A 24,598-nucleotide genomic window follows, 5' to 3' on the forward strand; every position below is an offset into this window, starting at 1 on the left:
TCTATGGATTTTGACAAATAGACAATGTCAGGCGCCTACCGTTACAGTATCATATAGAACAGATTCACTGTGCTAAAAATCTTGTGTGCTTCCACTATTCAGCCCTCACCCCCTCACCCTTGGCAGTGACTTTTCGTTTACACTGTCTTTGTTTTGCCTTTTCCAGATGTTGTATGGTTGGAATCATACAGTTTATAGCCTTTACTGATTTAAAGCAATGTGATTTAAGATTCCTCCATATCTTTATTGTTTAAGAGCTTGTTTTTTTTGTCACTGAATATTATTGCATTGTATGAATGTACCACAGTTTGTCCTTCTTTCCCCACTCCCTCCTTCCTCTTCTCCCTTCCTTTCCCTTCCCTTCCCTTCCCTTCCCTTCCCTTCCCTTCCCTTCCCTTCCCTTCCCTTCTTTCCTTCCTTCCTTTCTTCCTACCTTCCTTCCTACCTTCCTTCCTTCCTTCCTTCCTTCCTTCCTTCCTTCCTTCCTTCCTTCCTTCTTCCCTTCTTTCTTCCTCTCTTTTGCTTTTTATTATGACAATTTTCAAACAAACTCAAAATTAGAGAGAATAGTACAATGAACTCCATGTACCCATCACCCAGCTTTATTTTACTATTTATCTTTTGCACTTTTTTTTAGGAGTATTTTACAGCAAATTCCAGACATTATATCATTGAATATGTAGCTCTAACAGGTAAGAATTTTTTAAAAATAACCACAATTCCACGATCACATTTAAGGAAATTAACAATTCCTTATTATCTTATAATACATGGTCCAGGTTTGATTTTCCCTAATTGTCTTAAAAATTACTTTTTACATTGGTTTATTTAAATCAGGATGCAAATAAGCTCTACGCATTGCATTTAGTTGCTAAATCTCATAAATGTCTTTTAATCCATCACAGTTACGCTTCCTCCTTTTTTCTTTATGTGATTGATTTGTTGAAGAAATTGGGTAAATTATCTTATCACAGTCTGAATTTGGCTATTTGGTTTCTTGCAGTTTTAAAAATGTGACCCTATCCTTTGAATGTCCTAGAAACTGGTAGTTATATCTAAAGACTTGATTAGATTTTGGCTTAATTTTCGGCAAGAAAATTTTACAGGTGGGACTATGTTTCCTATTGCTTCATACCAGGAGGCATATAATATCTAATTGTCACTAATGGGCTCTTTTAATCTGAAAACCTATTTCTTTCAGTTCTGGGATATTTTTGTGGCTTATTTCCATGAAGATTTCTTTCCTTCACCTCACTATTTTCTTTGTCTTCATTTTCTGGAACCCCAGTTATTCAGATATCTGAGCTCTTGGAATGATTTTTCTAATTATACTGTTTTTTCCTTCCTCTCTCTTATTTTTGTTAAATCTTTTTGTGTTTGGTTTTACTTTCTGAACATTGTCTTCCAACTTGTATTTGTCAGAGTTCTGTGCAGGAGACAGAAGCAGAAACCACTCTAGGTATTTCAAGCAGAACAGGATTTAATAAAGGGAATTAGGTGCTTGCGGACTCTTTAGAAGAGCTAGAATTGCCTAAATCAGGTGGGACTTTGTTTCAAAGTCACCATAGCTGTGATTGAGAGGTCAGAGTTACTACTGCACCTCCTGTTGCAGCACCATAGCTTCCTGATCACACGAAGCTGGGGACTGGGCACTGGACCGGGGAATCTGGCCACTGACCTTTGGCGCCAAAGTCAAGTTCAAAGACAAGAGGGTTGCTGTTTGGATTGAATAAGAAGTTGAAATTGAAGGGTAGCCTATGACATGTCAACCTGCGTGAGGTTTTTGATATCCATCCAACCAATTTTGGCTTTTCATTTTAATGGAACAAAGGCTGAAATCCTGACTCAGAGAGGTCTATTGGTGTATCAGAAAAAGAGCTCCCATAGTTCTCACTAATTTTGCCAGACAAGGGTAAGCTGTGTCAAGGAGACCAGCATTCTCCAAACTCACTGAATTGAATTTTGGCTATATAATCACCTTTGTTTTCATATAAATGAGGTCATTTGAAAGGTAGATATTATTAATGTAAAAACAAAAGATGAATCTGTATTTCTGTTTCGTGATAGCTGAACCAGAAATAAGTTTCACAGTGTGTCTAGGCTTTGCAGATTTCTACCTGTAGAGAAAGTGGCACAGCGTTGTCATGCTCCAGTACTTCCTCTAGCTTTGGAAAGTGCATACAGCTATTCACCTCCAGTCTCTTTCTTCAGAGTGCCAGCTGGGCAAAAAGAACCATGAATTTATTGGGTGTTTGTGTGTGTGTATTTTAAGAATGATATTTTTTAGCATTTAAGTAAGAAAACAGCCTGCTGTATTCATTTTAAATAATGCGTTTTTATTACATAGTGATGCATGAATATATTTTAATTGTAAGAAAACTAAACTATTAAAGATAAAAACTAAAGTCCCCTGTGATCACCACCCCACCAAGACCATTTCTCCTCCCCAGAAAGTAACCAAGTATCAATTACATAGAAGCGAGCATTAGGTTATGCTGTGATAACAAACATTCTTAAAATCTCAGTGACTTACAACAACAAAGGTTTATTTCCTTACATGTTTGTCATGGGTTGGCTTCAGCTGTATCTCTGGGCACAGGTGGAAAAAGCAAGCAGAGTATGCTAATCTCATAACAGAGGGGAAAAACGGAATAGTGGGATCTCTTAAAACTTCTGCTTGCAAGTTTCATGTCAGTTTCATGTTTCTTTGGTGAATGAAAATCATAGGGAGGGGCAGTGAGCTTTTGTCTAAAGTTTTGAAGAGTGCATAAAACTATGGATATAAACATCATTAGTGTATAATTTATTACAGTCCTGAACCTTACTTTCTTCAAGCAAAAAATATGTCTTCGAAGTCTTTCCATGTTATACAAATACATCCATTTCCTTTCTAAACAGCTACATACTATGCCATAACACGGGTGTACTATAGCTTATTTACTAGCTATTTCCCTATTTGAAAAAAAATTAAATTGTTTCTAATTTTTTATTATTGCAAACAAGGGTGTAGCCAATATTCCTTACTTGCCCCTTGTGCATATGTGCAAGTGTTTCTCTAGGGTGGGTACAGAGTAGTGGATTGGCTGATGAATAGCTCTCCCAAGGAATTAGGCCAGTTTTTCTCTCCGTATCCCAGTGTGGCTCACTCATTAGGAGAATTTTAAAGAGAGTTTAATAACAGGACTGTTTACACAAAACAGTGCAGTACCCCAGGGCTGGTAACAGTGGGGCTGTTACTCCCCTGGGCCTGAAGGAACGAGAGGAGAGAGCAGTTAGTAGAACAAGGAGGAGAACAGTGATGTGGAAAGGGATGGGCAAAGCCAGCCCAGTGTGGCCCCATTGGAAGGAGCCAAGAATACAGGCCTCAAATCACTCTTTTCTCTTCAGTCTCCTACTGGGCTGACCTCCCCCAGATGACAGAGGGCCAAGGAGCCTGTTGATGTAACCCAGGCAGGCCTGCCTCTTGGGACACAGGAGGTGGAGAGGAAAGAACCAATCTGGAGGAGCACCCCTCTCCCGCCCACAATCCTGGAAATGACTTAATTATGTGCCAAGACCTTAAGCAAAAAAATCGTACTTAAGTGCATTTTCAATTTGTGTTGCCCTGATTATTAGTGAGGACTTCGACTGATAATGTCGGGACACAGATTGTCTCTTCTTCCCAGGGTTCAGTGGTGGGAAGATGTAAAAGCCAGATACTGATTCAGCCATTGTGCCATTATATTGGGGGCCAGTGGAGAGGATGAGCCAAGAAATGGATCTGGTGGCATCTTTTGAGTCCTGGATCAAGCCTTACCTGAGGTCACTCGTGACTGTTCGGTAACATGAGCCAATGAATTCCTTTTTGCTTCAGACACTTGTTAGTTCGTAGTGGGGTTTGTGTGTGTGTGTGTGTGTGTGTGAACTGAAAGACATCCAACTGATCTGGGATTTGAACTCCATTCTTTATCTCGTACCATGCTTCGTATGTTTTGTATATAAAAATTTAGGGCTAAATAAGACCTTAGATATCACTGTATTCCAACTCTCATTTTTATTTATACATTCAAAAGTTTAAACATACAAAAACATTTCATTTTTGCTTCTAACTTTAAAAGTAAAGAAAGAGAACATTGTAGATAAAGTCGAAATCACTTTGATATCCTTTCCTAGTTTGTTCTCCCAGAGGGACCACCATCATGGATTGGTTATGTATCTTTTCCTACCATATTTTAATACTTTTACCACATGTGTATATATCCATGAACAGAGCATAGAACTGCTTTGTGGGTTTAAAAATTTTTATGTGAATGCCATCTTGTTGTATGTATCATTGTGTACTTTGCTTTTATTATTCAACCTAGGTTCTCAAGAACTAAACATACTCACAGATGTGGTTCATTTTCACTGTTGTGATATACTCCATTGCCTGAATGTACCACAATGTACTTATCTAATTTATTTCTACAATACACATTGAGATTATAGGTTGTTTTCTCTAAGCTGCAATAAACATCCTGGAGTATTTCATGAGACACACTAGCCAGAGTGTCTGTATGGTGTACATTTAGAAGTTGAACTACTGGATCACAAGATATGCACATTTTCCAGCTTTACACTGATGGGTAATTTACATTGGCTGTGCCAAATTACATTTCCACTAGCATTGTGTGAAAACTGTTTTCTCTATACCCACATCAATACCTGGATTTTTGATTTTGCCAGTCTGATTGGTGTGAAATTGTATCTGCTTGTTTTAATATGCATTTCTCTTATTATTAGTGAAGGTAAGCATCTTTGCCTGTGTTTATTGATTATTATATTTCCTTTTCCAACCTCCTTATTTTACCGGTGAGGGAAATATGGCAAAGGTCACACAGTTCATCGTCAACAATGCTGGTTTTAGAACTTGGATCTTCTAACTCCAATTTAGTTTTTTCTAACCCCCAGCACACTGAATAATTTCCAAACTAAATTTTAAAGTGATATTGTTTCACTAACTGTAACAACAACAAAAAAGAAAGGTATCTTTCCTTCTAATTAAATGTAGGGACTATGAATTGTCAATAGTTGGATGCTGTATCAATTAGGGTTAGGTTTGTCTGTGAATAACAGAGATGCCAAATATCAGTGACTTTAACACATTAAAAGTTCCTTTGTTTTCCCTCTCCTGTAAAAGTTGTAGATAAGAAGTTTGGGCTGATTTGGTCATTTGTGCCGTGAAGTTTTCTGGGAGTTAGGCTCTTTTCATGGTGTTGCTTTGTTCGATATAGCTGCCATTTCTAAGCTCACCTCATGTTCCAAAATGGCTGCTCTAACTCCTGCCATTACAACTGCATCCAAGTCAGAAGGAAGGAGGAAGAGACCGGCGGGGGAAAGGTGGAGGTATGGGGTGCAACCTGGCTATCTCTTAACGAAGTTTCTAGAATCTGCTCTGTGATTATTTGATTTGTGTCCTATTGGACAGAACTCAGTTACATGGCCATACTTGGCTATAGGGAGATTGGGAAAATTGGCATTGATTTAAGGGACCATGTGCCTAGTACAAGGGAGATGACCTCTAAATACTATTCAAAGTCCAGAAGGACATACATCCTTCTCTGGCAGGTGAGTTGTCCTGCTTTCTAGAAGGAGTGTCCCTGTCCTCTAAGCTCCATGACCCCTGGTTCTTCCCTCAGGGAGACTTTTCCTTGTCCAGTATCCTCATGGCCATATCTAATAGACATTAGTGTCACCTTTTTGGGGATGGCACAGATTTTATAGCCCTGTTTTCTGATGGTTTTTGGGATCCCGGAGTTTCTTGTTGCTTTGTGGAAGAAAGGGAGACATTTATTAGGGGACATTTAGTGGTCTCTGCCACTGATGCTGAAAAAAATGCCTGACTGCATTGCAATTTGAGTTTTCCCTTCTGCCTGTGATCCTGAGAGCACTCCGCAATAAACAATAAACTTCCTGTGTGCATACTCCATGTTGAAATCTGATTCCTGGGGAACCCAACCCACAATAGGCTCCGAAATGAGACAGAACTGGGTTTGAGTCTTATCCTAAATACCCACTAGCTGTGTGGCCTTAGACAATATAAATCCACTATAAGTCTCTATAAACCTCAGATTTTTAATATCTAAAGATGTAATGATAATAGTATTTGTCTCTTCTAGTTACAGTGAGAAGAAAGAGAAATAATGCATATAAAACCCTTAGCACCATAAAACCCTTAGCACCGCTTCTAACAGCTCTTTGCTGGCATTTCCGGAAGCCAGTGTCCCCATGCCTCACTAAAGCAGACCTGTTGTGCTAACTTATTTCCAGAAGATGGCGCCAGCGGACAAGGCTGCAGTCTTGTGAGGCTCAGTTAATTTTCACTGTTTACATCAGTTTCACATGCTTTATTTCATTTGATTCTCCATCAACCATTAACCAAGTGCTGACTATTCTGTCATTTATTCTTTCATCTTTTCTTCAACAAATGCTTACTGAGCACTTAACTCCAGTCAAAAGGCAGCTTTAAATCCCTTCTAAAACCTGATGGTGGCTAATAAAAAAAGAAAACACATAAAACTCCAAGACGCTGCTGGAAAGCCGAATTGAGATGGAAAGATAAGTCTTAGCCACTAGTTCTGGGTTGGTGCCAACTCGTATTCTCGAAGGAGCCTGCTTTAATAAAGCGGAAGAAGCTTAATTTGACCGACTGAGTCAGGAAGAAAGCCAAGGTGCTTCCCCAGGAACCATCCACCGTCCTTCCCAGAGGCTATGTATATGAGGGCAGAGCAGTTGGTCCTCGGGCTGGTTAAAATTGCCGAGTAGGAGAAAGAAGAAAGAAGTCCATCAAGGAGGTGTTGAAGGGCTTGGAGAGGACGGGGCTAGCTGGCCTGGATTCAGGAGCTCCAGACAGAAGTGACTGCAGGTCCCTCAGCTTTGCAAGTAGGCCAGCAGTGCTTCCTGGAAGCCATGAGCCCAGGGCTCAGTCGAAGTCTATTTGTATGGTAGGGACTGCAGGTGCCCACCCCAACCTTCTCACACCCACTTCAGACCTGTGGGGGAATGAACTTACCTGAAGGTCACCTCAGTGGGGCAATTTTGGGGGGTGCCAAGAAGGGCTCCCTCCATGGGTGGGAGGATCCCTCTCTCCCTCAACAATCAATCTCTGGTGCCCAAAATGCTACCATTGAATTGTCCAATGAATTGTCCCTTAAAATGGGAGTTAAGAGCAGGATTTCTATATAGGGGTGTGTGTGTGTGTGTGTGTGTGTGTGTGTGTGTGTGTGTGTGTGATTATGTTTACTTGGAGAGAAGTCTGCAAATATACTCATCAATTGTTACCATGGTTTATCTTGAGCCAGAAGCTAGGGGGCAGAGCTTATAAGACGTGCTCTTGTCTAAGACGCAAAGGAGGCTGGGAAGTCAACATTTGATATTTTCTGCCTTCTCTGTGGAAACTGAACTCCAGGTTCCAAGGAGTCTAATAAAGTAGGCAACGCCCTTAAACAGAAAAGGGGTTCAGATGTTGGGAAAGAAAAAAAGAATGACATGATTAGCTTGATGACTATAGTAAAATTATTGAAATCTCAGCACTCAAGTTTTCCCATCTGTGAAACGGAACTACTATTAGTACTTTTCTCAAAGTGTTTAGAAGATTAAAGGAATGACAATTCTTATAACTGTGTCAGCTAGCCACATAGTGGCTTAATGAATGCTAGATCTGATTTTTCAGTCATATAAACCTTTTGGCTTAAGCCATTTTGAGAATTGGTTATTTTGTTTTTTCTACTTGCAACTAACAGTCCTGACTAATACGAGGACAAATGACACCTCACAGGGTTGTTGTAAAGCTTGAATGAGGAAATGTATGTTGAGTTCCTGGTACATGGGACGGTCTCCATAAATGATAACTACTTATTGCTATTAGTAATACCATCACTACCAATGGTTCTTTATGATCTTCTTTTATGTCATTGCTAAGAGCAAGATTTTATAAGAGGTACCCAAACCGGCAATCTGAAGAGAGGCTTTGATTATTTAGGGGTTGCAAGAGGATCCAGGATTCCAGAGCTAAAGAGAACACCAATTCAGGAAAGTGAACACACAGATGAACTCAGCAAATATTTGTTGACTGGAAGACTAAAGGGAAGAAAGAATTTAGAAAGAGGTTCTTTTCTGAAAGCAATAATGACATTCATAATCCTAACTAGCATTTATGGGGGACCTACTCGGAGCGAGGCTCTGTGTTTGCTGTTGGAGCCACAGAGATGAATAAAGCACCATGTTTGTTTTCAATGAGCTCCCAACCTAGTGCATGGGTGGAAAGCCCAGGTGCCCACAGGGTCTAGTCTGGTGATGTAAATATTTCACTCTCTCCTTTAGTCCACTGTGAGAAAAAAACAATACTGCAAGAGTTCTAACAAATGGCTCTGATACGAGGTTTTCTTGCAGAGACAATAGGACATGGTGGGGACTGTGGAGAAATGGAAGAGCCAGGCTCTGCTCTGCCACAAGGTTGGAAAAGTGCATGCATGTTGCTGGATTTCTAATTTGGTAAGGAAAGCCAGAAATCTGGATTTTTATGTGAAATCTCTTGATTTTTAATTTTTGGCCATGAATGCAAAAATTGAAAAACACCATGTGAGCCCAAGTGCTGCAGACCAAATAAAGCATGATTCTGTCTGAACGCCAGATCTGAACCCAAGGGTCCAGTAGATGGTCTCCAGTCCAATGGGAGAGACAGATGGGCATCTGGGAGATTTCAACACAGCTTGATCAATGCCAAGACAGAAAGACGTGATGTGAGGAGTGCACAGGAGCACAGCGGGGCCTGGGGAGGAGATGACACCTGATCTGAGTCCTAGAGGAGGACTCAGCAGGCCAAGAAACTGGGGTCAGGCAGTCCAGTCAGAGGGAAGAGTACAGGGAGTTCAGTGGTCAGGAACTCAGCCGACTGGCAAAGCTCAAGTGTCACGTGGAAGTGGGGACCAGGGGGAGATGGGCAGGGCCAGATACAACACCATGGCCTTGACCACACCATCTATCTGTCCAACGATTTCTCATTATTCCTTCCTTGTAATTTCTGCTGTTTTTGATAGCAAACCAGAGGTGGTTTCAGTGGTCAAAGACAACCATTTCCTATGATAACAAGAAGCTCTTTCAGCTATTAAATTTGGCAACACACCCCTTTCTCTTTTCCCATCTCTGGCTCCGCTTCCTCTGTGTCTCACTCTCATCCTGAGAGTATTAAAGAAAATAAATACTTTTGACCTCTGTTAGAACACCTTGGACTTGCCAACACAGAAAGAAACGATTTGCACAGGAAGAAATGTTTCAATGCCTCCCGAATGGCTCTCTCTTTTCTCTCTGTCCAGAGCCAAATGCAGTTAGGATTCTGAGGTAGAAGACCAAAAGGATGAAAAGACAAGTTTTAGCCACCGCTTCTGGGCTGGAGGTCAGGAGCTCATTCTGGTCCTCATGTAGCTGTGGATAAGACCAGGTCACGTGTCCCCACCTGTAGCTGGGCTTGGTCCAGTTGTTTATTACGTCTGTGTAGCTCATTGTCCCTCACTTTCATATATTTATCTTACCTCTGCTAGACTCACGCCACAGAAACAGGTCATATATCAATTAACCAGGGAATCTCTAGTCATAGGATCTGATTTGGAGCAGACTGGGAGGTGGGAAACCACCAAGTAAGAGGAACATTTTCTTCAGACACCATATTTGACAATGAAGGAAAATTTCTTTTGTTCCACATCATTCCCATCTTTTTGGTGGTGTCAGTGTTTTGGAATTGGGCTGTTCTGATAGTTGTGTGGTGGTATCTCATTGCATTTAATTTGCATTTCCCCGATGACATATGATGTAGAACATATTTTCATGTGCTTATTTGCCGTCTCTGTATCTTCTTTGGTGAGGTGTCTGCTCAGGTCTTTGACCCATGTTTTAATCGGAGTGTTTGTTTTCTTATTGCTGAGTTTTAAGAGTTCTTTGTGTGTTTTGGATAATAGGCCTTTATCAGATGTGTCTTTCGCAAATATTTTCTCCCAGTTTGTATGTAGCTTGTCTTCTCATTCTCTTCCCATTGTGTGTTGGGAAGTTTTTCATGTTACTAAAGTCCGGCTTATCAATGATTTCTTTCATGGATCATGCCTTTGGTGTTGTACCTAAAAAGTCATCACCATACCCAAGGTTTTCTCCTGTCACCTGCTAGGAGTTTGGGGGCATGTATAGTTTTACTCTAACCTGTGGCTTTTGCCCCATCTGATTGGTTTCCAAGAATGCCCTTGGCATATTATCCTCCTAGAGTCATGGCAACGTGAACATTCTGTAACCTTCTCTTCCTTATCTTGCTGAGCAGGCAATGTCACCCCAGCATTGAAAATGTCCAAGTACTTTGTTTTTGCCAGATCACTTCTCCTCTCTGTAAGTCTTCTTACCACATTCAATCGAGACGTATGCTTCTGTAACCAAGATTTGTTTGATTCTACACAGGCGTAGGGGTTGATGTCTTCTCTCAGTGCTGAAATTACATTTACCAAGCTCCTGGGACTGATGTGGCAAACCGGTATGTCCACGTAGTCACTGATAAGAAGAAACGTAATTGGTAAGCAAACTGGAATACTCTCGTCAGCATGGTCATCACATTCTTTCCTGAAGGCAGAGCTCAGTGGAAAGTCAAATTATACAAGGAAGGTGGCTTGGTGAGCATTTGATCATTCAGCAATATTGACTAAGCTTATTACATGTCAAGCATTGTGCAGGATGCTAGCGGTGGAATAGGGAGGAAGAGAGATGGGGCTCGGTGCTCTCATGGATTTTAAGCTGTAGGGAGAAGACAGGCCCTGAACAGATAATGAGACTTCTAGGTATTTAAAAAACAAAAACAAATAAGACCGCTCACTTTCGCCTCTGCTTCTTCTCTGAACCTACTCTAACAACAGCACAGAGGTATTTTTTAAAGACAAAGCAGTAAGACAGAGGTCAATGAGCTATGGTCCAGGGCCAAATCTGTAAGCTAAGAATAGTTTTACATTCCCAAACGGTTGGGGAAAAAAATGAAAAGAAAAATATTTTATGATCCATGCAAATGACATGAAATTCACATGTCAGTGTCAGCTGAAGTTTGGTTGGAACACACTCACCCCACGTATTCCAATGCGTGCTCCAGGTATTGTCTACGGCTGCTTTCATGCTGTAATGACATAGCTGAGTAGATGTAATGGTGACCATATGGCGGGCAAAGCCAAACATATTTACTATCTGGCCTCGCACAGAAAAAAAATTGCCAACCTCTGCTCTATGCAGTGCTGTTCAATGGCACTTTTGGCAATGACAGAAATGTCATGCACTGTCCCATATAGTAGCTGACCACTAGCTCCATGTGGCTATTGAGCGCTTGCAATATGGCTAGTGCAACTAAGGACCTGAAAGTTTAATTAATTGATTAATGGATTCTACACAGGCATAGGGGCTGATATCTTTTCTCAGAGGTGAAATTACGTTTACCCAGCTTGTGGGACTGATGTGGCAAACAGGTATGTCCACGTAGTCATTGATACTAAGAAATGTAGTTGTTAAGCAAACTGAAATACTCTCATTTAATTCAATTCACTTAAATTTAAACAGCTGTATGTGGCAGAGGCTGCTCTATTGGATGGTGCAGCTGTGGCAATAACAGGTGGGAACTGGGAAACACCACACATCATCCCCAAGGTGGGGCATCATCCCGAAAGCAGAGGGATTAAGTGACAGTTTACGTAGATGCCTGAGATATCTTGCTCAGCCTCCTCCTCTCAGGTTTTTCCCCCCAACCTAGACTCCAGAATGCTGGCAGGGAGGATTACACACTCCTAAAAAGAAGCTAGAAGAAACTTCTCTGGAGAATTTGACCGGCTCAGGAGGAAAGACCTAAAGATACACTGGGGGTTCCCTAATGGAGAGTCATGCCGAAGCTCATAGTTAACAAGGTCTCCTCATGGGCACCTGGCTTCCAATAAACTGTAGTCTAATTTAGTCAAACATTTGAGGAAAGATGCGAATGAGAAGGAAACCAAACAAACAGATAAACAGGTTTAGGCAAACTCTATAAAAACACATGTTTTATTAAATTTGGAGGGCCATGAAGTTGGATGAGAAAAATGGTGTGGATTTCCCCTAAGTTCAACCTAAAACCAGCACTTCCTTCACTTATGAACACAAGCGACAAACTACAGTAGTTTTAGTAGTTCCTGTGGCTTCATCACCACTAGAAACCAGATATTTTCCTCTCACAGTGCTATTGAAGTTATCTCAAAATATCATTTGTGCTCATCATGACTTTGAAATTATGGTAGTTATTAGACATGCTGCTAAATTGTCTAATATAGAATCCCATATGTTACTATATGACAGATTTGTTTTTTAAATATTTTGATAACTGCATTTTGATATAAATGATTTCATTTGTAATCCTATGTGTGGAAGTTTGTTTATTTAAAAATATTATGCTGAGAAGAGGTCCATAGACTCATCAGACTGCAAAGGGGCGCATGGTCCAATAAGGGTTAAAACCCCCTGTATCAATGTTCTCTTAGAGCTAAAAGTGCATGGGAATAGAGATAATACTCATCAAGCACTATGTGCCTGATTTTAGACTTTCTAAATCTAAGACTAGGTATTATTATTTTGATAGCTTTGATTAGGACTTTGAAATGCTCCTTTTGTCATTTCAGTGGGCTATTTGGAGGGAGGAGAGATAAACAGATGCACTTAATCAGCCCTCTTGACCCAAAACGTCAGCTTTCTTTTGTAAAAACAGTACATTCACATCATCAACAAGTTAGAGAAGTACAAAGAGGACAGCAAAAATCACCTCTGGTTCCACTACCTGTTTAGTGAATGTTGTTTCAGATAGCACTTGTCACGCGGGGGACCCTGCTCGCTGCGCCATTTGTCGTGCAGGGTCTCAGCTACCACTCCCCGCCCAAGAACGCAGGACACGGTAAGGCCAAAAAGGAACACCCACGGAGCCATAGATAGGGGAGTTAAACCAATATATTCTCCCTGGCGGCTGGGCTGGAGACACAGGAAGCAGGATCTACATAATCTGCCTAACAGCAGTCCGCGCTTGCCAGCCACCATCTTCTTGCTAGCCCCCATTCCTTTCTGCTAGCGTAGCCACAGCCGTTATATTAGTGGCCAATGGCCTACGGGTTACAGCTGACGGCCAACTAGCCACAGCTGCTGGCCATCTGATCACAGTTGATGGCCATTTACTACCCGAGCCAGCACCTTTCTATGTGAGGCCGAGAGCCTGGAAACTGTTTTTTGGGGGCTTTGTCCCCACAGCACTGTATGGGTATACATATCAATATTCATCCATACACATAAACGTATACAAAGATAAGTATGTGTATAAAGACATACACATAGTTTTTAACAAAAACAGGATCAAACTACACATGTATTATTTGTTTCATTTTTATTCTTTTACAAATAATACATTATATGTATTTTCCACGGCAATAATAAGAACTGAGGCAGGTAATCATTACCATACAGGTAAGGAAACTGACACTCTGATAATTAACGTCTTGTCCATGATCACACCTGGTGAGAGGGGAAGAAATCTCTTGGTCATTCCAGAGCTACTTACTCTTCAAGGACCTCATCATCTCTATGAGGGGGCAAACCCTGGGGTTCACCTGGACTGAGAAGACTTCATCTTTTCAGTAGCACTGACCGGAAAGCTTATAACCTTGTATTATAGCTGAAGTCTTAGCGACTTCAGGGGATTCTAGGTTGGGGGCAGGGGACCCACATGCCAAGTCTCAACAGAGATCGATTGCTGAAAAACTTCAGTTGAACTGTCACACTCAGAGATGGGGAATCTGGCACATCCTGGGCTCCTTGCTTTATTTCCGGTCTGAGTCCTTTGTGAGGCAAATGGGAACAGTGAGCCAATTCCTCTCATTAACCCCAAATGCAGCAACTCACCACTAGGCATGTCCATATGGGGTAGTGGGTGATGGAGAGCCACTTACACAAAGAGTGAAATTCTTCATCCTGTCTGGCTCCCAGGAACCAGAGGAAGGTGAGAGAAGGTGGACTTCCTGAGGCCAGTCCCAGGATTTATTTACTCCCTGGGCTCCTGAAGCTTGGATTGGCTACCTCAGAATTACCTGAGGAGCTTGCTGGAAGCAGTGATGCCAAGGTTTCATTCCCAGCGTAGTGGATATCAACCTTGGTTACACGTTAGTATCACCAAGGAAGCTTTTAAAAAACAAAATGGCTGAATAGGTGTGTGGTGGACTGAATATTTGTGTCCTGAAATTTATATGTTAAAACCTAACCTCCCTCCCCATGTGATAATATTATGGGGTGGGGCTTTGAGGAGGTAATTAAGATTAAATGAGGTCATGACAGCCGAGCCCTCATGAATGGGATTAGTCCTCTTATGAGAGTAGTAAGATGGCTTGCTTCTTCTTTCTGCTCTCTGCCACGTGAGATTCCAAGAAGGTGGCAATCTGCAATCTGGAAGTAGGTTCTCACCAGAACCCAACCATGCTAGCACCCTGATCTTGGACTTCCAGCCCTCAGAACTGTGAGAAATAAATTCCTGTTGTTTATAACACCCAGGCCATGGTATTTCTGTCATCGCAGCCCAAACTGCTGCTAAGACAAAGTGCTCTCAGCTTCTCCATGGAAATATTGAAAAAATAAGCAGAAACATTCAGAACCAATATTGTCAGAACTCTGGAAAGACCGTCAAGGTTTACAGCAACCAAGTGAAGGCTAAATCAAGAAAAAAGCAACTTAAAACAGTTCAGTGCAAACAGGGAGTGCAGTCTAAGGCAGAATTGTAAACAGCCTGGCTAAGTGTTGAAGGCATTCCCCCGCACAGAGCCAATCTGCAAATACTGAAAGCTATGTTTTTGTTTGTTTGGTTGGTTGGTTTTGTTTTTAGTTCCTGGTGTTCAAGGAAACCTGGTTGAACATGAGCTAAAGGAACAGAGACTTAAGTGACTACATATGACAAGGAATACACTCTTTGTAAAATAGTTTGGAAAAATCTTTAAACAAACGGATGACTGCACCCTTCAGCAATCAAGATCAGCAAACCCTTGGCAAAAAGAAGAATCTGATTTCCAGTTAACGCATTATAATATTTAAATGTCCAGTTCTCAGAAAAAAATAATCACAAGGCACACAAAGAAACAGGCAGGTGTGGTCCAGTCAAAAGAACAAAATAAACTGACAGAAACTATCCCTGAAGAAGCCCTGACACTGGACTTACTAGCCAAAGACTAAATCAACTGTCTTAAATATGCTCAGCGAACCAAAGGAAACCATGGATAAAGAACGAAAAGAAATCAGAAAAACAATGTATGAATAGAATGAGTATATCAATATTCCACCAAAAGAGATATTCTATCAAAAGTGATAGAAATGATAAAAAGGAACTAAAATAGAAATCCTGCTGCAAAGTATAATAACTGAAATGAAAAATCGAATGCCCAGGCCTTCCCCCAGTCTAATTACACAAAAATCTCTGGGGGTGGGGCCCCAACATCAAATACAACAAAATACAACAGTATTTTCAAAAGCCACCAGAGTTGAGAACCAGTGTTTCAGATTCTGTTTTAGGAGGTTCAGGGCTATAAATTTCAACCATGGAGGCACATTAGAATCACCTGAAGAGCTTTAAAAAATACTGATGTCTAGACTCCTCCTGAGATCAACTGAGTGAGAATCTCTGAGGGTAGGCACTGGCTATTGGTATTTTGAACAAACGTCCCTTTCAATTCTGAAGACCAGTGAAGTCTAGAAACCATGGCGGACCCCATATTGCTCAATCTTCATATCTGTGAAAGCCTTTTGCTCAGTTGAAATATCATCAAGAGCCCCAATACGTAAACATAAGTTAATAGCATTTGTTTATTCTGAAGTTCATTGATAAGGCTCTTGAGGTTGGAACCATTCACGCATGTCTGCATTCATTCATATTAATAAGAATGTTTACTGAGGGCCCTGCTATGGGCCAGGCCCTGGCAATACAGCAGTGGATAGCTGGGTTGAAGAAAAATATTTGAAATCTTGGTGTAAGGATGGTAATCACAAGCTCACATCAGCCCATTGCTTGCTTTCTTTTGTTTTGGGTGCTTCTCTCAGCAGGGTCTGGCAAAGCTGGCTCCTCTCTTTCCACTAGCTGTGTGAATTTGGGGCAAGTCATATCATCCCTAGGAGTCGTGGTGTTTTCATTTATAAAACTGCACGTAGTAATCATACTACCTACCTCGCCAGAGAGTTGCTGAGAAAGGAAAACGAGATAGGGAAGTGTGGTACAATGGTTAACAGTGTGGGAATCCTACATTTAGAGTCTGGCTCTGCTCTTTTCTAGCCATATGACTTTGGGCAAATTACTTAGCCTCTCTGGGCCTTGGCTTCTGAGGTAGACACAATAATGCGCCTCCCCGCAAAATGTCCACAACCCAATCCTGAACCTGTGACTATGCTAGGTTTCACGGCAAGAGGGAATTAAAGTTGCAGATGGAATTAAGGTTGCCAATCAGGTGACTTCAAGATAGGGAAAGTAGCCTGTGTTTTCTAGGTAAGTCCAATATAATCACAAGGGCCCTTAAAAGTAGAACAGGGAGTCAGAAGGGGAGAAGCAGAGAGATGTGACCACAGAAGAGTGGTCAGAGTGACGTGATGTGAGAAGAACTTGGCTCCTTGTTGATGGCTTTGTAGATGAAGGGGCCACTTGCCAAGGAATGCAAGTGGTCCCTAGAAGCTGGAAATGTTAAGTAAGTGGATTTTCCCTTACGCCACCGGAAAGGGGTGCTCCTCTGCTGACAACCAGATTTTAGCTCAGAAAATAGATCGTCTAAGCTTCAGAACTATAAACAACATATATGTTGTTTATAGTTTCACGGCAAGAGGGAATTAGTGGGTTTGTGGTGATTTGTTATAGGCAGCAATGCAAAACTACAGCTTGTCATCTGATAACGGACAAAGCAATGGCATCTACCTCATAGGTTTGTAACGGGGAGTTACATGAATTCACAGCAGTGCCAGGTATGTAATAAATGTTTGTGGTAGATAGAATAATGGCCCACCCCAAACCCCCAGAACCTGTGAATGTTACCTTAAGGGACTTTGCAGATGCGAATAAGTTAGGGTTTTGAGATGGGCAGATTATCCTGGATTATCCAGGTGGGCTCAATATAATCACAAGGTCCTTATAAGTGAAAGAGGGAGGCAGGAGAGGCAGAGTCTGAAAAGGAGCTGTGACAACAAAATCACAGGAGAGAGAGAGAGAGAAAGACAGAGAGAGAGATTTGAGGATGTTATGCTGCTGGCTTTGAAGATGGAGGAAGGGGCCATGAGCCAAGAAATGTGGGCAGCCACTAGAAGCTGGAAAAAGGCAAGCAAATGGATTTTCCCATGGAGCCCCCAAAAGGAGCACAGCCCTGCTGACACCTTGGTTGTAGGGCTTCTGACCTCTAGGACGGAAAGAGAATACTTTTGTGTTGTTTTAAGCTGCTAAATTTGTGTTAACTTGTGACAGCATCGATAGAAAATTAACACAGTGCTCTTGCCATTAGATGCGGCCTTCAGCATTATGTCAGACACACAGGTAGGGTGCTCGATAAATACCAATCACAATAATCATAACAAACACCAGAATTCACCAGAAGGAGCACACACACCAGGATTCCTCTACCTTTTCTGAGTAATTTTTGGCATCCTCAAGCATCTGAAAACACTTTGTTCACAGTTAAAAAAAAAAATTCTGAGCCAGCTACTTTGTTCCACTTACTTAGACCTAATTTTACACCTCGGTGAAAGTTAATACGTTTTATTTTTTTTAACAGGGAGAGGCAGTAGTGAAATGGAACACGCCCAGGTTGGAAGTCAAAAAGGCTGGTCTGGTCCCAGCTCTGCCCCTCTCTGGCTGTGTGACTTAGGTCATCTTCCCTCCCCTCTCTGGGCTTCATTGTCACCATTTTGAAAATGAGGGACTTAAACCAATATTAACTCCCGTTTGTTGGATGCCTATAATGTAAAACGTATGCATAGAGTCTTGCTTGAGCCACATAAAAACTATGCAACACGTCATCCCTGTTTTATAGTTGACAAAATTGAGAAGCCCAGAGAAGTTAAATGATTTGCCCACGGTCACAGAGTCACTATTTGGCATACGTGGGATTTAAAAACCAGAAATGTTGACTCTTTTTGATAATCCCATCTACCTTCACGTGCTTTGGAGGTCAATTCCGTCTTTAAGGGACATATTTACGTTGCTCCTGGTTTTGTCTATACATCACAGTGAGGATGATGGTGGGGTGTGAATAACTCTACGGCCACCCTCCTGCCCTTTCTTAACTTTCCACATTAGGGCTTTGGAGACTAGTCCATCTCTTGTATTTCTGAGACCCTCGGCCTCAGCCCCTCAATGGCTTCCTTTCCAATAATTTATTCCCCATCTCACCTTTAGCATCAGACACTACTAATTGCTTAACCAGTATCTATTGTCCACTTCTCACTCAATAACAGAATCCCAATTTCATTTGGATAAAATATGCCCAGTTGAAAAATATCTCCCTACATCCTTTGCAGCTAGGGGTGGTTTTCTGACCCAGTCCTGACCAACGAGATGTAAGTGGAAATTTGAATGGGGCTTCCTGGGAATCGGTTGTCTTCCTCATACAAAGGGGTGGGGGAACTCAGCAGGCACCTGACTTTCCTCATTGTCTTTGCTTTCATTCTCACCTGGAATGCAGGTGAGATTTCCGGAAGTGGAACAGCCATCTTGGGACTATGAGGGTGAAAGCGACCTGCTAGGGATAGCCGAGCAGGAAGATAGAAACAGCTTCAGTCCTTGATGATTTCTTTGAGTTTCTGTACCAGCCTGGACTGCCTACCCCTAGACTTCTCGTTATATGAGGAAAATAAAGCTGTATTTGGTTAGGTTTAGGTTATATGCAACGCCATGCAATCCTAACTGACAAGTTCTCCAAGAAAAGTCTCTTGTCTGCCCTGTAGCCCTGACATGTGGCCTTAATAAGCACCTGTGGTGAGCCAAAAATAGACGTGGGGGGAGGAGGGACTGGCATGGCTGTGATTCTGAACTTGCTGAGCCATCACCTGTTCTGTCCATGCTCGGAAGAAGAGTACCATTAATTACACTCTCCTTGGCCAGCCAGAGCACAGGAGGCTGCGTCTGTGTGTTCTCAGGGAAGCTCAAATATAGCTCAGGCGCCTGCACTGCTTCTGCTGAGTGTGCAGCACCCGCATGTCTGCCAGCCCCAGTGAACAATGGGGAAGCTTCTCCTGGGAGAAGGGAATTGAGTGAGTGTCTGAAGAAGGCGCTAGAAACCAGGGATGTTGGCAAGGCCTGGCTCAAGGAAACAAGACCTTCTCGCCTGCCTCCTGCAAGGTGGGTGTTATACCTCCTAGTTAGCAGATAACAAAACTTGCTTGAGTGCCAGAGGTTGGAGTGACCACGTGTTAAACTGGTTATTTGATTGTGTGCAACAGAAACGGACTCTATAACGGGAGAAAAAACCTAATATTGGGGAAGAATAGGATATGGCTCACAGAATTGCAGGCCAGGCTGAAAAACCAAGTCGGACACAAAGGGCACCATAGTTCCAGGAGGTCTGGGTAGCAGCACTGTGATGACATAGCTTGGGTCATGAGTCCACAGTTAAAGGAGGACAGCGTGCCTTGACTGAGTGTCTCTAGATGGTATTGGGAAGAGTGGTTTTCCTGAAGCGACCCAAAGGTTCAAGTACCAGAAGAATGGCAAGAGGATGTTGGGTGGCAAAAACAAAACAAAAAAATATGTCCACTGCAGATCGTATACAATCGGTCAAGGGGCGCTGGCTAAACTCATTTAAAAGTTTAGCTCTGTTCTTCACTATCTGTCTTCAAGTCAACTTACCTCTGCAAGTCTCAGTTTTTTCATTTGTGTGTGGTGAGAATGAGACATGCTTAAACCCATGAGAATAGAAGCTCTTGAGGGAAGGGATTTTTGTCTTCCCCCCACGGTTATATCCTCAGCCCCTAGACCAAGGCATGGCTCATCGTTGATGCTCAGTTCATACTTATTGAATGAGTGAATGAACTTTATATTTGTCCCACAATACCTTTTAGGTAGAGAGCTATTTTGTTGCAAAGAGAATGTGATAGGTCCTTGGGGTGGCGGGGAACAACCCCTCCTGCTTCACCGCCTCGCTCTGGGGAGAGCGGTGAGGGAGGGGGACAGCTAGGAGACACTGAGATAGATAAACAGAGGGACTCTACAGTCTCTTCCCCTGACACACTCCCCACCAGCACGCTGACCTTCTTACATCACGTCACAGTCACTCTGCCCTCATCTCCCGAGCAAGGCGCTTAGCTGAAAACAACAATCCCACATTGAGCGCAGGATGGATCCATTCCAGCAACCTCCAGAACTTCCTGACCTAATGTTGGGGTGCTAAACTCTGCTCATCTGTTGGATGGGTTAAGAAGTCTGAAGTCACCACGCCCCTACAACATTTCACAGTGAACCATGCGTGACATAGTGGCATATAGAGTAAATGACAGCCCTGGGGAATGTGTGTATTGTTTTTTAAAAAAATACACACGGGAGGACATCACTGGTGAAATAAATGTATTTCAACTCAGTTATGTTTTCATTCACCAGTCTTAACAAGATGAAATTCTAAGTGGTTTCATTCCCCAGGGCAGTTGTGGGGATACAAAGCATAAAACAAAGAGACACACCTTGAAGAAATAGGGTCTTTGGTATCCTTGGTTCCTCGATAACCAGCACCTTCGCCGTATTCATCATCACCCTCAGAAACACCAACATCACCGTGCCCCCAGCTACCACCACCACCACAACACCGCCACACGACCACCATCCCCACCAGGCCGCCAACTACCACCCGTAAACCAACCAAGCCCAATGTTGCAGGCAGCTGTGGACCCACCATCACTGTTACCACTTCAAGCATCCCCATCTCCATTATTTTCACTCTAAACATTCTCAGCATTGTTATCACTACCTAGTCAATGATACTGGACTCCCACCGGATGGAGGCCCTTCTCCAGGCTGGTACACTGATGCCCCCGGCTGCTGTGACAGTGGGTCACTCACAGGTCACAGCTACTCCTGTCTCCTGAGAACTACCCTCAGCCAAAGGAACTTCTTTGCCAGGAAATGCCTAGGAATTTACAGCCCGGAACGCAGCCTGCACCCAATGACGACCTGGGATATATAAATCCCCCACCTCTTTGCCTCATGCGGGGACAACCCTGTGGTCGTATTCAGCTCCAGAGCTCTCTGGGGGATCAGGCTGAGGCTAGAGCTCAGCACAATGTCTTTTTGTTTTTTTACCTAGCTTTCTCCCCTGTCCTAGTCTGCTTCATTCATCCCCTAGCAGGTTTCACCTGAGAAATCCCTCAATAACTCACTCGTGCAATAATCCCATTTCAGACTTTGCTTCAGGGAGACCAAATCTAACGCACACTACCACCACTTTAGTCGCTGCTCTAGGAGACATGTTTTAGAATGCTTTTCCTGATCGTATTCCCTTCTTGGGGAAATTCCACCTGCACAGGGCCAGCTCTAGCTCATAAGGACCCGTTGCACACATTCTTCCCAACTTTGTGTTCAGTCACGTCACCTTGATAGCTTGAAATCTGCCATGATGGAAGTATTTGCACCATGGAAACTGGCAAAACATTTTGTTGTTGTTGTTTGTTTGTTTTGGAGCTCTGGTTGTTAAATATTTACCAGTCTACTACTGGGCACAGGCCACCATACAATTCAAAACCTTTGTTGGAATTCTAACCCTAAGTTATAACTTGAGGAGCTGAGACAGACTCCTACCCTCGGGAGACTTATCCACAGGCTACCAGTGGCACATGAATTATGTGGCCTGGCGGCTTAGGCCAGTAGATGTCTCATGGACTTCAGAAATCAATAAATTTTGGTCAGTTGGCAAGGAGAGCTGAATAATGCTAACGATCATAGTTACCATTTATTGAATGCGAAATTAAATTTGTGTTGTACTAAGCATTTGTGCTACATACATTATCTTGTGTAATTCTTGTAATACCCCTTGAAAGAATATTATCAGCCCTTTTCATCAGATTGAACAAGTTCAAGGAGTTAAAGTGCTTGCTCAAGGCTACTTCGCTTGTTGGTGGAGGAATTGGAATTTGACTGCCCCCAGCTTCAGATTCCAGGGCCTGTAGTTATAACTACTCAGGAAGCAGATCTGGGGGCCTAGAAAGACAAAAATCACAGGCACGGTGACACTACGTGGGAGGAAAAACTGGAGCAAGTAGAATGTGCTCATGTGGATATGTAAGTTTCAAGTTGTAGAAATCAAACTTGAACGAGCTTTGATCAAAAATTCTCCATTGGCTGAAATCCATCCTTAGGAGGGGTGTGAAATGGGCTGGCCCATAGGGCTGATTGGAAGAAGAGTCTGATACCCGAAACCAAGCTGTTTCTCTCTCCTCTTCCTCTTCCTCTCCACTTGCCCCTCTCCCCTCTCCTCTCCATCTCTTTCTTGGCTTTTCTCTGCATACTGACATCCAGACAAGGAGGGGTGGGGGGGACATTGTCCCAGCTATCCTGTGCCCTCGACCCTGTCTGATTCTGATTGCAGAGGGTAGTTGTCTAAGGCATTCAGAGGGCAGTGTGGTCCCAAACCTGGGGTTTCATGCCGGGTGACTCTCATCAATGAGGAGAGAGAGAGATTGTGAAGAATATGAGAAACCTTATGGGTAGGGGATAGTCGCCAAAGCTAATCAGCTTTCCCCATGACTGGAATTCCTCTACTCACTCACAGTTCTTCTGGGCAGCAGGTGGTGTGACGTGGAAGACACATAGTGTAGGTTTGATGTCACAGAAATCTAGGCTCGAGCAGTGACTCCCCTGTGCCCACCCAATACATTGCCTGAAGGAAGCTTAACTGGCAGAGGCTTTGGGCAAGTCACTTCACTTCTCTGAGTCTCAATGTCCCCATCTGTGAAATGGAGATGATCATACTTGGTTAGCAGCATTATGAAGATTAAATGAATGAGGTGAAGCACCTGGACACAAATGGTGCTTAGTTAGTGTCTCCATGCCCACTAGCTTTTGAGCAGAATCAGTTCTCCTCTGTTACGTCATCTCCAAGTTAACTACTGGGGTGGCCTCCAGTCTCATCCAGGGCTATAGGGTAAGGGGAAATCAATTACATTAAAAATATCTCGATGATACCCTAATTCTTTGCTCTGCTAGCAGTTACATAAATCTCAAAGTCATCTCTATCTCTCCCTGCCATTCTGGCTAGCCTCCAGGCCAATTAAACATTGATGTGGTAGCTATACTTATCTTCTCTTCCCTCTTCCAGCCAAGCCTTGGACATCAATTCTCTCTTTCAAATAAAAAATTTAACCCTCACATTTGTGGAGTTCTTCGGCTTACGAAGCACTTCCAGATTCACTGTTTTCACATGCTCATTATAGGAATTAAATCACTGTGGAAAAGTACATAATGGTAAGTAAAAAAGAAAGTCAAGTAAAAAAGAAAGTAAGTAAAAAAGGTCAAGTGATCAAGGTCAACATCACCAACGATAAGTCATGCTGATATCATGTGCCCCTGATATGATGTGATGAGAACACATCACTCCTATGGTCTTCTTCCCGCAAACCTCTAACCTCAGTCTAGGCATGAGAAAACATCAAACAAGCCAAAATTGAGGGATATTCTACAAAATATCTGACTACTACTCTTTGAAAGTGTCAAGATTACAAAAGAGAAGACCGAGAAACTGTCATAAGCCAGAGGAGACTAAGCAGGCATATCATCTAAAAGCAATGTGGTGTCCTGATATGGAAACGGGAACAGAAAAAAAGATATCAGTGGAAAAATTGGAAAATCAGAATGAAATCTGTAGTGTAGTGAATAGTATACCAATTACCAAATTAATTTCTTTATGTTGATAAATGTTCCATGCTTATGTAACACTAGAGGAATGTTAACATTAGAGGAAGTTTGGTGAAGGGTAAAAAGAGAGTACTTTTGTACTATCGAGTACTTTTGTACTATCTTTCAACTTTTCTGTGACTCTACAATCATTTCAATATCTTTTAAGAGTTTAAAAACAAAAACAAACAAAAAAGCCTGAATTTCACACAATTCAAATGAGATGAATGTCATGCCAAACATCTTTCAATGCATCTATACGAATAGTCAGAAATAATTTTAATTATTTCATATTGTAATATTCTTCTTAAATTTTGAAAGGTATTTAGTTTACTTGGATCTCACAGAATTTTTCAAATTGAAAGTAAAGAATTTCTGAATGTTAGATAGCTATCCTTCCACCAAAAATGATATTAGCTCCTCAAAGATTCCCTCAGGAAAAAATCAAGAGGTTGCAGCCGTCTCACTTTTAATCATATATTTAAATTTTAGATGGTGACTATCTGCAATGAAACATTTGTACCACTATGCTTTTTCCCATCTCTTCTCCCTAACCATCCTGCTCTGTTATATTTTTACACTGTTGGGTGAATCAGTGAAAGATTGCTTTTAGTCATGGGTTACAGGAAACCTAAATGTACAGTAGCTTAAAAAGCAGTGAAGAGTTAGGCAGTTGCT

General features: G+C 42.2%; 1 long non-coding RNA gene across 1 annotated transcript; it reads left to right on the forward strand.

The window, feature by feature from the left end:
* The first annotated feature begins 3,606 nt into the window (after nucleotides 1-3,606).
* On the forward strand, nucleotides 3,607-14,571 carry LOC308491314. Its single transcript, XR_013992332.1, has 3 exons — nucleotides 3,607-3,819; nucleotides 8,410-8,511; nucleotides 10,456-14,571. It is a non-coding gene; the product is annotated as an uncharacterized lncRNA (long non-coding RNA).
* The last annotated feature ends 10,027 nt before the right edge of the window (nucleotides 14,572-24,598 follow it).

This window comes from Rhinolophus hipposideros (genome assembly GCF_964194185.1).
Source record: "Rhinolophus hipposideros genome assembly, chromosome: 22".
Taxonomy (NCBI): domain Eukaryota; kingdom Metazoa; phylum Chordata; class Mammalia; order Chiroptera; family Rhinolophidae; genus Rhinolophus; species Rhinolophus hipposideros.